Consider the following 13,815-nt stretch of genomic DNA (forward strand, 5'->3'; position numbering starts at 1 on the left):
TCTGAGGACACAGCGAGCGGTCATGGTCCACGAATGAGGACACAGGTTCTCAACAAACAGCGAGTCCTCTGGAGTCCTGACCTTGGACCACTGGCCTCCAGAAGTGTGAGGAATAAATCTCTGTCATCTATAAGCACCCATGTCTATGGGAGTTTTGTTGTAGCAGCCTGAGCGGACTTGGCGGACAGAGGGATGGATGGATGGATGGATGGATGGAGCCCATGGGTGCAAATGGGTGGCTGTGGGGGTCCCTGGTGGAGAGCCCACAGAGGCTGAGGTCCTGGTTGTTCTGGGGCCTGGGCAGCTATGGAGGAAGCTTCAAGGGGCAGCGAGAGCAGACTTTGTGCCCCACTCTGGGGGTCAGAGCCGTGGGAAGTAAGCAGATGGGGCCACGGCCAGGCAGGTGGGGCCCCAGCCACAGTGGGTGGGAAGGAAGGAGCCGGGGAGAGGCCTGTGGAGAGGAGCAGATACTGCAGACAGCGGGCCTACTCAGGAGGGCCCTCCTGGCTCTCGTCACTTTATTCCAGAAAGGCAGTGCAGGCCTGGCTCTTCTTTCTGGTAACAGCTTTATTGAGATTTTACTCACGGGCCACACTTCGTCAACTTAAAGTGTCTTTAGTGGATTCACAGAGCGGTGCACCCACCACCTCAGTCTTTTCCAGAACATTTTAATCACACCAGAAAGGAACCCTGGACCCATCAGTAGTCACTCCCTATCTACCGCCAGCCTCCCTGGCCCCAGGGAACCACCAAGCCACTCTCTGTCAGCACGGATCGGCCTACTCCGGACAGCTCACAGAAATGGAATCATGCCAAGTGGCTGTTGGCAACTGGCTTCTTTCACTCCGCATCCTGTTCAGGAGAGCTACTGGTCTGCCCGACCCACTGCGAGGAGCAGGGGGCCCACAAGAAGGTCTGAAAGACAGAGGTGGGAGCAGAGAAGACCACTGGCAATGCCTGTCCCAGCAGGAGAGTTATTTCAGAGGCAGGGGATGTGAGGAACTGAAGAATCTGGGGGGATTGGGGTTCCCCTGCTTCCCGAAAGGGCTTAGTGTGACAAGCGGGCACCTATGCAGGGGGAAGGCCTCCAGCCCAAGAAGCACAAAACCCTCGGGCCCCACTCTCCCAGCTCGGGCACTCTCTCATTTAACTTTAGGGCTGGATCATGGGCACCGGCCAATGTGAGGGACAAATGTGAGGCCTGTGTGTGCGAGCAGGACGCTAGCTTCAGGCTCAGACCTCTCCAAATCCTTCACGCTGTCGAGTCAAAGCTGTTGTCTGGCCCTCTGAGTCTTAAAGGACCCCAGGAGCTGTAACCGTGTTACCAGTTGCAGCAAGAAGGTGGTACATTGGGAGCTCCGGGAAGGAGCCCGCCCTTTCATGCTACCACCAACCTGGCAAATTCCAGATGATCCTGATACCCCAAGTGTGGTATGACAGCAAGTTTGAGCACAAAGGGGTCCAATATCAAAGCCAAACGTGGCCCTGGAAATCCCCATGAGCTGGGCTTACAGGCCAGTGTGGCCCCTTAAGGCTGGTACGACCCCACAGAGTAAGCACTTGCTAGACATGCGCCTCATCACCACGTGGCAGATTTTGCTCTGCTTCTCCCAGGCCTGCGACGTCCCAATGCCCTAATCTTGCTAAGCTAGCCATGAAATACTTAGAAACGTGTCTAATCAGAAGTGTACAAGATTTCTATGACAAAATGATGAAATGCCATTAAAGAACTTAAATCAAGTGCTGAATAAGTGAAGAGAGATGTTCTCTGAGAAGGATCTATTATCACAATTGGCCAAATCCTCAGGGATTAGTATACTTATCTATTCCCTTCAGAATCCCAGCAAGGCTCTGAGTTTGGGTTTGAATCATTTCTTTAAAAACGAGACCAAATCTTCTTTTTTGGATGGGGGGGAATTGGACCATGTGAATCTGATGTTCAGGGGGAAAAAATCAATCTGCAAAAATTGTCAAGATGGCTTTGGAAAGGGAGACCAGAGGCACCTCGGTGGCTCAGTTCGTTAAGCATCTGACTCTTGGTTTTGGCTCAAGTCATGATCTCAGGGTTGTGGGATCAAACCCGGCATCAGGCTCTGTGATCATCGTGGAGTCTGCTTGGGATTCTCTCCCTCTCCCTCTGCCCCTCCTGTTTGTACTCTCTATCTAAAATAAATAAATAAATCTTTAAAAAAGAAGAAGAAGAAGAAAAGAAAAGAGAAAGGAAAGAAAGGGAGACCACGAGGGGATGCGACTGACCAGATATTAAAACTTATTCTGAAGCTATGGTAACTAAATGGTGTACTCCTGGCATCAGAACAAACTGATTAGCAGGAAAGACAGTTCAGAGGTTCTTCCCAGTATATATAGGAACTTAAAACAGACAAAGGACAAATTCTTTGTTTAAAAGAGCTGGGACAACTGACCAACCACTTAGAAACAAAGGTAAATCCCTACCTCACACCGTACGCAAGAATAATTTCCAAACGTGTTAAAGGTAAAGGAGTTTTGTGTTTTTTTCTTTTTAAACTACAAGCATATAGAAAAGAATAATGATAAAGATCCTTATAACCTCACAGTGCAGAAAGTCTTCCTAAGCAAGACCCAGAAGCCATTAAGGGGGGAAAAAATAGAGTACACAGAACACAGAAAAACTCTTAAAGCATTGTGCTTTAGGAAGGCCACTCTGGTGGCCAGTATAGGAGAAGCATTGGTGGAGGATGCCAGCAGGAGGTTAGGAGAAGTCCAGGGGGAAGAAAGTGACTGTGGCCCTTTAGGAGGTATCAGGACGAACCAGAACAGTGGCCAGGTGAGGCTTGTGAAAGACACCAAGATTACGTTAGAGCTTAAAACACCTATGATAGAAACAAGCTTTATTAATGTAGGATATACTTTGCCTTTTCCCCAGCCAGTCCTTGGTGCTAGAGAGAACTCCAACTTGGCCCAATCAGACTCACTCCCTCCCCTGCCCCAAAAGCAATCTCAGGGTGTGTTTGAGGGAGAATGGAGATGCCCGCTCACCAGGTGAGACAGGCTAGGAGGAAGCCCTTGAACACTCCAACCTCCAGATGTGGTCTCCTCCACTCCTCCACCCCAGCTTCTGTGCTTTCCCCGTGGTCCCCAGACTGTGCTCCAGACTCACCTGAGGGCTTGTTAAAACACAGGTTGTTGACCCTGTCCCCAAAGTCTCATCTTTTTCAGAATTGCATTGCCTACTCTCTTACCCATGCTTTTCCACATGGATTTTAGAGTCGGTTCCTCAATACCTACAAAACAGCTTGCTGGGACTTTGACTTGGTTTGTGTTGAATCTACGGATCAAACAATATTGGGTTTCCGAATCCATGAACATGGACTATCTCTCCACTTACCCCCAGAGTTTCTGATTCAGTAAGTCTGAGGAGGAGTCTGAGATTTTGCATTTCTACTCCATGCCCAGGTGACCCCACCTTGAGAATGGCTGCCCTAGGCCCAGGCAGGAAACCCCACTGGATTTGGGAGTTAGGGCTATTCTGAAGACTGGGACCTCCTGGGCTGGGCCCCAGGATATCAGAGGGAGCTTTTGTTCCCATGCAAATCACAGAAGGCCAGTTCTTCTGGGATTTGCATGCTCATAGCTGACTGTTTCAGGTTTTCAATCTCTGGCAGATAAACAGTGAGTGCCAGGAATCTGCAGGTGTGAGGCGAACGTGATAACCACTACACTACGGAAACGGGACGGGCCAGGAATCTGCAGGTGTATAGGTTCCAGGAGACACAGCCCCTTGTGAGAAAAGGCTTTTTCTCTAAGTATCCAATTCCTCAACTTTCTGGGTAAGTTTCTCACCTCTTGCAACTTCCTCTCCCAATAAATACCTTCTCAGGAAATCTCAGAAAATCAACCCCAGGTCTGAAACCAAGGCTCTGCCCTTCCCCAGCAGGCCATGGTGGTGGCCTCTGGCTGACCCCAAGGGGAGTCCAGTCGGGTGGCCCTGGGAAGGGCCTGAGCGGTCACAGGAATCCTTGGAGGACAAAACATGACCTTGTGGATGGAGGGCTGGCATGCAGGAGACCTCCACTTTCTTCCCACCGTGGAGAAGATGAGAGCCACCTGGGGAAGGTGGAAGGAACAGCGTGGGTGAGGCTCAGAGGCCGACACCAGGCCTCCATTAGATCATGCAGGTAGCACTCACAGGTAACACTCAGAGTGGCTGCCTGCCTGTGACTCTGAAGCCCAGGTACTCAGAGGACCACAGCTCATACAGAGCAGTGCCAGCTCATACAAAGCTCAGGTCATGCAGGACAGGTGCATGGGAGCTCAGTGATGTGAGTTGTGGCCCACAGGAGGTGGCTGTGGCCCATCTCTCTGGCTGACAGTGTGGGTAATCCTGGAAGGGGGGCGTTATTCTCTTCTGGGAGCCCTGAAAGTTCCTTCCCCTCCCCAGTGTCTGCAGGGGCCCCAGGAACAGGATTCCATCCCTCGGATTCCTCCCAGGGGCCAATCGAGAGCCTGGTCTGGGGAAACAGAGACCCCAAGAAGAGGGGGTGGCTAGGCTCCAGAATGCAGGAACACTACCACTTGGATTGCCGTTGAGACTGAGGTCTCTGATCAGCACACACAGAGGGCCAGAGCTCTTCCTATGGACCCAAGACACAGCCCTTTTGTCCCCAGAGCTAGAAGATAAGCCTGAGCCTTGTGCCCAGCAGAGGGGCAGTCCTGAAGACCCCATGTCCCTAACTCCACACTCTCTCCCTGCATTGGGGCTCTGGCGCCCTAGAGCTCAGGAGCAACCCTGGGCCCAGACCCCAACTCTGGGGGTGGGGGGACCAGATGAGATGTATGGGGCCCAATCTGGAGCTTCCGTCAGCACCAACGTCTTTCAAAAGTGGCCAAGAACTACCCTTTGGTAGATGCCCACATGCAGCAAGGCCAAGGCTTGAATGGCCAGGGGCCTCTGCTCCAAGGTCCTATAGACTCGGGTTCAAATCCCAGCTGGGGGGCTCAACAGCTGAGTGGGCCTGGGCTTCCCAGGTCTCACCAGGCTCTGCCAGGTGGAGTGAGGACATCTGTCCCAGGCTGTGGTGAGGGTCAGAGGTACGAGGAAGTGCTGCCCTCAGTGTTTGTAAGGCCTGCAGCATGTGAGCCAAAGAGGCCATCACTGCTATTTCTGTCGTGGGGTCCTCAGCCCTCAACGGGGGAACCGGCACCAAGGCAGCGCTCGGGAAATACACAAGGGCATCGCTCAGATTCGCAGAGAGCCATGCAAACCCACAGCCACTGCCAGCCCTTGAAGCAGGAACCTTCAGTGTGGCTTTCACCTTGCTGTGACCTTGCCCAGGACCAGACCCGGTCCACCACGAGCCCGTGGCGCACACATGGTTCTGGTGCTCATCAGCATCGGGGGTACCGGGCCTTGGTCTGCGAGTGTCCCTCCTTCTTCGCCACTGTGTCCCCAGCACCCTGGGTGGGGGGCCTTCTCACAGACCACTGCTTTGCAACCAGGTATCTGTAGAGTCAGCTAGATCTGCTGCACAAAGTCCCACAGACAGGGCAGCTTAAACCACAGGGTTTCTTGTCCCCCAGTCCTGGAGGCTGGAAGTCCAAGAGCCAGGCGGGGGCAGGGCTGGTTCCTCCCGAGGCCTCTCTCCTTGGCGTGCAGATGGCCGTCCTCTGTGTGTGTGTGTGTGTCTGAGTCCTGATCTCTCCTTACAGGTAGGGACACCTGTCAGATGAGATTTGGGCTCCGCCTAATGATCTAATTTTACCTTAATCACAGAACTCAGAGATACATTTTACTTACTAGAACACTGGTTTGCTATAAAAGGGTATAATCGGGACCAGCCGGATGGAAGAGACACATAGGGCAAGGTGTGGGGAAGGGGCGTGGAGCTTCCATGCCCTTCTACTCTCCCCAGATCTCCACCAACCCAGAAGCTCTCCAAACCCAGGCTTTTGGGTTTCATGGAGGCTTCATCGCAGAGGCCTGATTGATTAGATCATTATTGGCCACGGACAATTGATTCAACCTCCAGCCACTCTCTGGAGGTGGGACTGAGAGCTCCAACCCTCTAACCACTGGGTCGGCTCCCATGGCAACCAGCCCCGCTCCTTAGGTGCTTTCCAAAAGTTGCCTCATTAACATAACAAAAGACACCTTTATGCTCTCATCACAGGAAATTCCAAGGGTTTTAGGAGCTTTGTGCCAGGAAAGGGGACAAAGACCAAATATATATCTCTTATTATAAATTACAATACCACACCTGCCAAGACCCCCATTCTGCCTTAACAGCACTTTTTGGGCAGCCGTGCCCATCCCTGCCTGGGGTGCCACATATGAACAATGCCCATGGCATATTCTCTGCTCATTCTAGCCATCTGAGGTCCAGACCTGTCCCCCACCGCCGTGCATTCTCCTTCCTTGGGATTTAAAGTGTGTGGGTTATTCAGGGTCCCTCCCCATCTCACCCCAATCTTGAGGGACAGTCAGACAGGCCCCAGACAGCACCTGCCACAGGTTGTATCCCCTACCCTACTCTCTAGCCTCACCGAGCAATCAGGTGTCTTCAAGTGAGACATGCTCTTTGGTCCTGGGCCGTTCCCTCTGCCCGCCACGCCCTCCCCATGTCCCCTTTGACTGTCTGCAAACACACCTCCCCCAGGAAGCCTTCCCTAACCATCCACGCCCTGAGCAGAGCAAGCACCTCCTTCCCCTGGGCTTCCGCAAAATGTTTTACCTTTCCAGCATGGAAGACCCCACTATTAGTGGACAGGAGCATCGTGCGTGATGTACTGTGCCGCAGAATGTTTTACCTTTCCAGCATGGAAGACCCCACTATTAGTGGACAGGAGCATCGTGCGTGATGTACTGTGCGGCAGAATGTTTTACCTTTCCAGCATGGAAGACCCCACTATTAGTGGACAGGAGCATCGTGCGTGATGCACTGTGCAGCAGAATGTTTTACCTTTCCAGCATGGAAGACCCCACTATTAGTGGACAGGAGCATCGTGCGTGATGTACTGTGCCGCAGAATGTTTTACCTTTCCAGCATGGAAGACCCCACTATTAGTGGACAGGAGCATCGTGCGTGATGTACTGTGCCGCAGAATGTTTTACCTTTCCAGCGTGGAAGACCCCACTATTAGTGGACAGGAGCATCGTGCGTGATGTACTGTGCCGCAGAATGTTTTACCTTTCCAGCATGGAAGACCCCACTATTAGTGGACAGGAGCATCGTGCGTGATGTACTGTGCCGCAGAATGTTTTACCTTTCCAGCGTGGAAGACCCCACTATTAGTGGACAGGAGCATCGTGCGTGATGTACTGTGCCGCAGAATGTTTTACCTTTCCAGCATGGAAGACCCCACTATTAGTGGACAGGAGCATCGTGCGTGATGTACTGTGCCGCAGAATGTTTTACCTTTCCAGCGTGGAAGACCCCACTATTAGTGGACAGGAGCATTGTGCGTGATGTACTGTGCCGCAGAATGTTTTACCTTTCCAGCGTGGAAGACCCCACTATTAGTGGACAGGAGCATCGTGCGTGATGTACTGTGCCGCAGAATGTTTTACCTTTCCAGCGTGGAAGACCCCACTATTAGTGGACAGGAGCATCGTGCGTGATGTACTGTGCCGCAGAATGTTTTACCTTTCCAGCGTGGAAGACCCCACTATTAGTGGACAGGAGCATCGTGCGTGATGTACTGTGCAGCAGAATGTTTTACCTTTCCAGCATGGAAGACCCCACTATTAGTGGACAGGAGCATCGTGCGTGATGTACTGTGCAGCAGAATGTTTTACCTTTCCAGCGTGGAAGACCCCACTATTAGTGGACAGGAGCATCGTGCGTGATGTACTGTGCCGCAGAATGTTTTACCTTTCCAGCATGGAAGACCCCACTATTAGTGGACAGGAGCATCATGCGTGATGTACTGTGCCGCAGAATGTTTTACCTTTCCAGCATGGAAGACCCCACTATTAGTGGACAGGAGCATCGTGCGTGATGTACTGTATCTTCTGTGCTGGTGCTCCCTCCCAGTCCACGAGGCTCAAGAGAGGCAAAGGACATTCCCCAGATCCAGGGTGGCCATTTAGAGTCTCTTGATTCCTCTGGCTGTCATAGTTGATTCAGAAGTGGGCGTGTGACCCCAGTCTAATCAATCAGAGCCAATCTGGAGACTAGAACTTTCTCAGAGGAAGGCAGAAATGAGAAATGGAGGCGGTGAGATTGAGTTCTGATGATAACTTTCGAGCCTCTGGATCCAGCCATTCTGAAAGCCGAAATCCCTGGGCTTTTCAATGACACAGACGAATAAGCCACTTGCACCTAAAAAAGATTTCTGTGCAATACAGAAGTAAAACATGAGCACAGGAATTTGCCCTGCTCTTTAGAGAGCGAGGGAAGTCACTTGGAGAAGGGGCAGCCTCACGTTCCCAGGAGCCTACTGTGGTTTGCCTTCATCGATGTCCGCCACACCACTGGCGAGTCCCTAGGCCCCAGATGAGAGGACACAGCGCTTCTGAGGGGAGCACCTAGCGGCAGAACGGTCCCTTCACGAGGCTTCCCAGTAGGAGAAGGGAAATCTGGGGCGACAGAATTCACACAACAGATGAGGAATCGATGGAAAGGGGGATCTCGATAGCGTGGCACTCTGGCCCACCAAAAAAATTGTCAGCACAGGAGTTAGGCTGGATCCAACTGCGGCCACTGCCGACTCCTGCTGCTGGTCTGGTTCACGTCCCTTCCCTGTCCAGGAACCACTTCCCCGGCCTCTGAAACAGAGGAGTGGGTCTCACTGCGTGTGGCAGGCACAGTCTTGGACATGCACCGGATCCCGTTTCCCGGTCGTCCCTCCTGGGCGCTCACTGTACTGCCCAGGAGGGGAAGGCGGAGAGCACACGAGAAGTTATGGACAGTGAGCAGTGAGTAAAAGTGACATGTCCCTTCCAGGCACGGTGGCACGAAGCCCCACGCTCGAACCAAGAGACGAAGACAGCCTGGGTCTCGGGGTCACCATGTGGAGGACAGCTGCCCTGGGAAGCCATCCCTTCATGCTGAGCTCTGTGTGAGAGGAGAATGAAGTTTTGCGATGTTAAGCCACTGCGATTTGGAGGTGAACTTGTTACTGCCGCAAAACCTAGCGTACCCTGACTAACACACCAGAGATGGCAGATGGGAAAGGCACACACCCTCGCTGAGACCTACTAATTGTCCCGGGCCTCAGCTCGCGCTCCAGGCAGCCCCCACCGACAGATCTGCGGACTGTAGGATGTGTCCAGATCCTCCTAGCTCACGCACGGCCGCGCAAGTGGTTGACTGGTTCCCTCGGGCTGGACACCCGGCGGAGGACTGGGGAGGACCTCACGCCTTCCTACCCTCACTGCTCAGGCTTGTCCAAGCCTGCTTTCCTCTCTGCCTGCCCTCCAAGGGGTGCTGGGCAGAGGCTGCCGCCCCCGGCCCCCTCCAGGGGCCCTTCCCTCATCGCTGGCTCAGGAAGCCCTGGTGATTTCAGCGTCCGTGACGTTCTTCTCTGCCTTTCAGCTGCTACTTGTAGAACCAAGTCAGAGCTTGCTCCCCTGGAGACACCAGGGAGTCGGGCTGCCCCACGCTGTTCATTCTTTCTCAGGGTGTGCCCCAGCCTCAGACCCAGGAAAGACGATTTCACTTTCGGTGGGGCTCCTTCCAGAAGGAATGCGGGGGCCCACGTCTCGGTGGTCAGCTCCCTCCCCAAATCGGAGAAGAGGGAAGGCCGTCCCAGGACATGGGCTCCAGGAGGACAAACAGAGCGAACATGACTTTTTACAATGGGGCTTTGATCTGCCTAATGTCACAAGACAGGCTGGGGACAAACGCCAGGCCCTGTGTGACTCCTGGTTCCCACAGGAGATGCCCTGTGTAGGTATTCACACGGGGAGATTCTTGGCAGGCCCGGCCCTGGGTCTGTGCCCATCACAGACACAGCGTGGCAATTAGGTTTTGGAAAAAGGTGGGTGAGGCTTGTTTGGCCAAGGCTTCAGCCTCCAGCCCAAAGGCAGCATCACAGGGAGGGAGGGCGGGAGGCCGCCCCCACGGCAGTGGGCGCCCTCCCGGTGTGAATGAGGGTGAGCACGAGGAATTCCTGTGGTCAGGGGCAGCCCAGAGGGCACAAAGGCTGGGCTGGCGCCCTCGACAATACTCACTCTGTCCCTGGCTGACGGTGACCTTCGCCAAAGCGCTTAGTGAATGGGCCACGCTGCTCCCAGGTGTGTCCAAGCCGCGGGCGCTGGAAGCACATGAAGAGGCCAGGCCGTGGGGAGCGCTCACAGGATGTTCCGTAACTCGGGTGCCCACGAGGGCCAGCCCGGGGCTCGGGCCAGGCTGGCGGGGCTGCCCGGGGCCCATCCTTGGGGCTGTCAGGACGCATTCTCCCCACCTGTGCACAGGAACAATGGCCTCACCTATAACTCCCGCCATCCCGAGGTGGATGAAACAGCCCGCGCCTCCTGCCCGCAGCTGTGGTTTCCCGGGTGGTTCCCCTGGGAGGGCTGCCCCAGGACGGACCAGGAGCCCGGAGAGATAGCGGCTGGTGGGCGGCAGGGCTGGCCCCTGTCAGACCAGACATCCTGAGCATCTTCCTGCCCTGGCCTTCCGACCACTTACTTCCAAGAGGGAGCCTGCACGGATCAGCTCCCTTGCTGGGCCATTTCTCAGACACGCTGACCTCGGGCCCAGCAGGAACAAAACCCCCATCCACCTCCCCTGTTCTGCATCTCAGCCTCTCGCCTCCGCTGCGGTGCAGACGGGGTTAGGTATGAACAAGCTCTGAGATGTGTCTGTCGGGCCCTGAGCTGTGCATCCTAGGACTGCTCACTCGTTTAATTTGCCAGGCGCCCCGTGAGTAGCTGGGGAAACTGAGACTAACTGCCAGTAAGGGGAAGTCCTGGATGTGAACCCCGGTGTCTAGCACCTAAGCCCGTGAACGCGGCCACCTCTGTACTCCGGCTGTCACCTCCAAACCCAGGGCCCTTTGGTGATGCCTGGGAGGGATCCCCTAAACACACCTTTCATGCACACGCCCTTCCCACCACCACCGCCCTGGGGCAAGGACCAGGTCGTACTCAGGGCTGTGCCCTGATGCCCAGGCCAGGTGACTGCTCACTGATTCAGTAACAGAGCACCTGGCAGGGGGTGGGGGGGTGCAACAGGCCTCCTTTCCCGAGCGTCTCTCCAGGCCAGGCATGTCCCAAAATCTTCCATGCACAGCCTCGTTCTCCCTTCCCAGCCTCTCAACATGGGGAAGCAGGATCACCGCCTCCCCCTGCATTTTACTGACGAGGAAGCCGAGTGAGAGGGATGAGGTAGCTGGCAAGAGGAGTGATGGGCTTCAAACCCTGATCTTCTGCCTCAAGCACGGGGGAGCGGGGAGAGACAGGGAAGAAGCAAGAGGGGCGCTGGGTGCCGGATGCCGGTGTCACTCCAGCACACGGTAGGTGCTGGCAGGTGCCGGAGAAGAGACCTGGGGGTGTCTGGGGTGGTCTCAGGCTCATCTTCGTGTCTCATCACCCTGAGTATCCAGGCACTTCGGGTTTTGAATGACCCCATCTCGAAATCTTCACCGCAGATGGGGTTTCCAGCCCTGGGGCGAGGGTGCGGGTGCGGAGGGGTAAACGATGACCCACAGAGGGAAGGGAACAGTGAGCGCACATGCCAAAATCCCAGCCCCGCACGCAGCCGTCCAGCGCAGACAGACGTGAACCTGCGCGTCCTCGGCAACAAGATACTTAGATAGCAAGCTCGTGTGCCAGCAAGAGCCCTCTGTGCTGGGCAGAGCGGACGAGGATGGGCTGGCATCCGCATTTCCGATTCCAGGGCACGCTGGGGACTACCTGCAGCCCCGCGTCTGCGGCGTCTGGGCGACCCCGTGCGGGCGGGCGTCTGTGTGCTGGGCACTTGGCCAATGCCAGAGCCCCGGGAATGGAATAATGAAGAATTAATTTACCCAGCAGGGCCCCTTCAGTGTCTGGGAAGCTCTCGCACCTTCTCTGAGGGGCAGACGTGTTTCCTTGGGAGGAATGCTGTTGCACAATCGGTCTGTCAAGAGGCCGCATTAAGAATCCGGGCGAGGTTGCTCCAGCTGCGGCCGGCTCCTTTGATTCACACACTCCCCACAGGCAGACCCAGACCCTGGCGCCCCGCTGCCCCACGACGGCACAAACCACCCGCACGGGACCCCACACGGGAGCCAGAGAAAACACGGTGGGAATGAGACTGCGTGCCCCCAATGCACAGAGGCTCTGGAACGGGAATCCCATGGAGCCTGCAGAAGCCCGTGCGACAGATCAACATCCACGGTGCAGATGGGCCCACGGATGCGCACACAGCCCCGAGGTGGGCAAGACGCAGGGCAGGGATGGCTGCACCCGTAGGACAGATGCAGCATATTGCACAGTGACGGGGCGGGAAGTGCATCCGAGGCCAGGAAATAAGGAAACCAAGGATGAGCTGCATCAAAATACGAAGGAAAGTAAGGGGACTCCAGTGGCCTGTTTACCTGTCCAAGAAGATGCTTCCAACAGCAGCATTCTGGGGACCCACCCTCTTGAGATCCCAGGACCTCGACCCAGCTCCCCAGTCAAATTGCCTGGGGACTCTCTAAAAGGATTCCCATATTATTCAGTGATACAGTGAAATGAGCTAGGTACTTAGAGTCGTCAAAATCATAAAGACAGAAAGTAGGATGGTAGGCCCAGGGGCTGGGGGAGGGGGAATGAGGGGGAGGGCTAGTGTTTACGGGACAAGTTTCAGTCCAGGAAGATGCAAAGGTTCTGGATATGAATGGTGGGGATGGTTGCACAACGGTGGGAACGTGCCTAGTGCCACTGAACGGCACACTCAAAAATGGCTAAGATGGTAGATTTTATGGTATGTGTATTTTAACACAATAAAAAAGAGGGAAGAAAAGAAAAATGCTTCTATATGTATAGTCTTCAGGAAGATGTTCTTTCAAGAAAGTGTTAACATCAGTAGCCTCCAGAGAAGGAAACCAGATGGCAGGGGGTTAGGAGTAAGAGGGGAATTTTGGTACCCTTAGAATTTTGAACCCTATGAATGTATTACAGTCAAGAAATAAATGCATTCATTTTTTTAAGTGGAAAAAGAAAAGAAATGAGCTAGCAAGGCACAAAGAGACATGGAGGAAACTTAAATGCATTTTGCTAAGTGAAAGGAAGCAATCTGAAAAGGCCACATTCTGCACAATCCAACTTGCATGACGTTCTGGAAAAGTCAAAACTATGGAGACCATGAAAAGGTCAGGGGCTGCCAGAGACTCAGGAGAGAGAGGGATAAACAGGTGGAGCACAGAGGATTTTTAGGGCAGTGAAACTACTGTGTGGTATTATAATGGTGGATACAGCCATTATACACTTTTCAACACCCACAGAATGTACAACACAAAGCATGAACCCTCATGTAAACTGTGGGCTTCTAAGGGCTGCCACAGGCAGCTGGGCACATGGGAAGAAATGCAGAATCAAAGGCCAGAAATATGAATATTAGGATTTTATTTTTCAATCACAAACCTATTTGAAAAATTGAATTTTGGGGTGCTTGGGTGGCTCAGCCGGTTAAGGATCTGACGCTTGACTTTAGCTCAGGTCATGATCTCAACATCATGAGATCAAGCCCTGCATCGGGCTCCATGCTCAGCTCAGGGTCTGCTTGAGACCCTCACCCTCTCCCTCTGCCCCTTCCCCTCTGCCCCTCCCCCCTCAAATAAATAAATAAATAAAATCTTTTTTTAAAAAATTGAATTTCGTATTTCTAAGCACAGAGCTGTGGTGTAGGAGGAACAACTGGAGTT

Source organism: Halichoerus grypus, chromosome 11, assembly GCF_964656455.1.
Source record: "Halichoerus grypus chromosome 11, mHalGry1.hap1.1, whole genome shotgun sequence".
NCBI classification, from domain to species: domain Eukaryota; kingdom Metazoa; phylum Chordata; class Mammalia; order Carnivora; family Phocidae; genus Halichoerus; species Halichoerus grypus.